This window comes from Gavialis gangeticus, unplaced genomic scaffold (genome assembly GCF_001723915.1).
Source record: "Gavialis gangeticus isolate Ggan-Ray unplaced genomic scaffold, GavGan_comp1, whole genome shotgun sequence".
NCBI lineage: Eukaryota > Metazoa > Chordata > Crocodylia > Gavialidae > Gavialis > Gavialis gangeticus.
Genome location: NW_017729025.1, coordinates 74,769,538 through 74,772,883, shown reverse-complemented (window position 1 = coordinate 74,772,883; position 3,346 = coordinate 74,769,538). Strand labels below are relative to the sequence as shown.

At 43.5% G+C, this 3,346-nt stretch overlaps 1 long non-coding RNA gene across 1 annotated transcript in view; it reads right to left on the bottom strand.

The window, feature by feature from the left end:
* The window catches only part of LOC109298709, a 21,966-nt gene extending 18,683 nt beyond the window's left edge, over positions 1–3,283 (bottom strand). The window contains exon 1 of the long non-coding RNA XR_002097684.1: positions 2,024–3,283. This is a non-coding gene — a long non-coding RNA (uncharacterized LOC109298709). The remainder of the gene's footprint in view (positions 1–2,023) is intronic.
* Positions 3,284–3,346: the final 63 nt, after the last annotated feature.

Here is a 3,346-nt window from a genome sequence, read left to right as displayed (position 1 = left end):
CCCCCCCCCCCCAAAATAAAATAAACTTTCCTTTTGCCATAAAATTATTGTACTGAGCATAACAACAGTGGATCAACACGAACAATGGAATATCTTTTTGAAATCTAAAATGTTACCTGTTGTTCAAATCCGCTTTTGTAGGACTCTGGGGGGGGGGGGGGGGGGGGGGGGCGGGGAGAGGCAGATCTCAAGCCAGCAAAAGGCTAAAATGCCACACTTCAGAAAGGCTGATTGAAAACAGACTCTTAACTTTTAGAGGATTTTCTCTCGCACTCCCTCCAAGTGCTAAGAAGCCGATTTGGGAGTTTGAAGGGAATAGGTTTCAGCGTCCATATTTGTTCTGGTGCACTTGTAAAATGCGATTTGAAGAGGATCTTTAGCCCTCTGATTGTCTTTGTATTGTTTTTCTTGAAACTGATCTTTTGCCCTTAATGAATCCCCACACAGCTGGACAGCTCCTTCTCGGACACTGAGAGCTCTAACCCCAAACTGACCCCAATTTGACACCACAAGATGAAATTTTACCGCCTGTTAAAACCATTTCCAGCCTCGGCAAAAGGAACTGGCTGTTGACGAAGACGCACTTCCATACCGGACACCTAATTTCTCTTTGGACTTCGGGCTGATCTGCAAAAAAGCACATGAATCGCCTCTCTCCCACTTTTCCTGGGAACAGTCTTTGTTGTGATGCGTGTACGAGAAACTGGAAATCAGCCAATTTAATCTCCCTGAATTACTGGGGGTGGGGGTTGTTTTTGGTGGTGTTTAAAAAAAAAAAGAAAGAAAGAAAAAGAAAATCCCACCAAGCTCGAGGGGGAAAATAGAGCTAAAGCTGTAAATTCCCACTCTTTGCTTCTGTTTCTTACAGGCTGAGCTTCCATTGCGCCCTAGTTACCGCTGAGTGTGCCCAGGGTTTCAGAGCGTGGCAATGAAATGGCTAAAATGTAGCTCCTGAAGCTACGGTCCCTGAGGTTCTGGGCTTCAATCCACGGGGATAGTGAGAGGTGGAAAAGGTTCCCTCTCTTTTCAGCCCTGTGCATAGGGAAAAAAAGATTCGACCGGAGCAGGAACATCTTTGCACTAAACGTAAGAAATTTCACTTTCCCTCGATTTAAAAAGCCTGGTGAAAAGTTGGTCCCGGTTCCAGACTGGACCACTCAGTCGGGCTAGCCAACTCCAGGGGCTTTAGTTTAAAGTGAAAAATGTGAAAGGAACAGCGTTTGCTGCTGCAAAAAGCTTTTGCTGTTTTTCTGCAGCTTCATTTATGTTGCACTCTAACAACTCTGTAGTGCAGAGAACTGAGATCTATGCTAAATACTATAAAATCAACAATGTGGGGAAAAAAAGAAAGATAAGGCAGTGTCGTAAGTAACTCAGCGCCTTCTTGTATGTAAATCAAGTGGGGGAGAAACTTCCCTTTTACATGGAAACGGGTAAACTTTCATCACCGTACTCCCAGACTGGGATCTGAACTAATACGTGAAATCTTCAGTGGAACCAGATTACTTTTCTACGGCTATATTACAGTGAAAGCCTCTGCTCTCATTGGTACTGAAGCTATAAGAAATAAGACAGACATACAGCACAGGCGACATGGCCCTATATTTATATTGCCTCTGTTAGAAAATAAGTTTATATGCTACAAACGTTCAAAATGTGATCTAGAAAGCTGGCTGTATTAGGTGGATCACAGTTAAAAGCTTCTAGGGAAGTTAAGGAATTTGGCATGGGGGGGGAGGGAGGAAGGCGTATTTACCGACGACTAGATACCTTTTAAAACAAATCTGTTAGAAAAGTACAAATGTAAAAGTAGGGAAGGATTTGCATAACCCACTGCTCTGTAGGTCTCCGTGCACCCAAAGGATTAGCCATGTATTCATTACCATGAATATCTTGAATTGCGTTACCGATTTATACGACAGAGTATAAAATACTGCACAACAAGACTGGCTTTTTCTTCGCAAAATGAATCAACTTAATCACTGCTTGAAAGAGATCTACGTACTAAGGGCTTTTTACTCACCTTTTCTTTACAGTCCCGTGAAAGTCAGCCACAGAATATCGGTTGCTCTTAGGGCTAGCTTTAATCTTGGAGGAGATCCTCTAGGAAAAAAAACGGGTCTGCTCTTCGGCTTCTGACGATTTTTAAGCAGGGTGCAACTCTGGCTAAAAGTATCTGAGTGACTTTTCTCCATATTGCCCTCATATTTGTAAATACACTCTGCTCTGCAGGGCTCAACACTATCGGAACACGTAGGAATGCCCACTGGCGTTGTCAGCCCTCCACACTATCTTTCTTTATATGTGAGGGCTGATTTCCCGCAGACATCATTGTTATGATGGCTCATTTAATCAAACTGTTTAATTGCTCCGGTAATCACTATCATCATCACAGGTACTCAATCATTCATCATTTTGGAGGGGTTTATTGACCTCTGGAGCTCATTCCGTATGCCCATTAAAATCTGGCCAAATTTCTATAACTACCCTTTGATTCATTTTTTTTCCAATTTCCAAAAATCTTAAAATAGTAATAATAAAAAGCCCTGGCTAAATCAAATACTTTTTTTTTTGCGGTGTATGTTTAAAAGGCATCTATGCATGAGGCCACATTCACAACTGGGTACATAATCATTGATAAATCCCACTATTAACGGGATAGTCTGTTTTAGATTTTATGTGCAGGGGACCGTGAACGAGAAGGGGGGGGGCAGGACAAAACTGCAGCAATCGATAGTTTGACCATCGCTCCTCCCCCAAACTTCAAGCATCCCCCATGATTGATGATCACGGGTAGCTTTGGTAATTGACTGCTCTGAGGTAAGGCATGTTTTAGTTCCAGCAAAGTGATTGGGCGAGAGAAACATACCAAAATTAACGTGTGTGTGTGTGTGTGTGTGTGTGTGTGTGTGTGTGTGTGTGTGTGTGTGAGTGTGTGTGTGTGCGCGCGTGTGTGTTTGGAAAAGTTCATTTGGTGCTCAAGGGGGGTGCACAGTCTCACTTAATTTGCTAAATAACCCTACTGTAATTAGCACTACCATTAGAAGGCATTACCGAGTTAATACTTGAGCACACACCCCACAAACACAACGCAGATACATAACAAGCTCCAGAAACAGACCCACATACGGACAGTGCACACGCGAGACCGAGTGATCGCCTCCAAATGAACATGCAAACCAAACCAAACTGCCCAACAGCTGGACTTAGCATACAAAAGAGTGAGCAGGACTTTGTTTCAAAAGGCTGCCAGTCTCATCACACCACTGAAGGGGAATTCCCTCTCTCTCTTTTTCTCCCTCTCTCCCTTTTTCCCTCCCTCACCATGGGGCCCTCAATCTGCCCC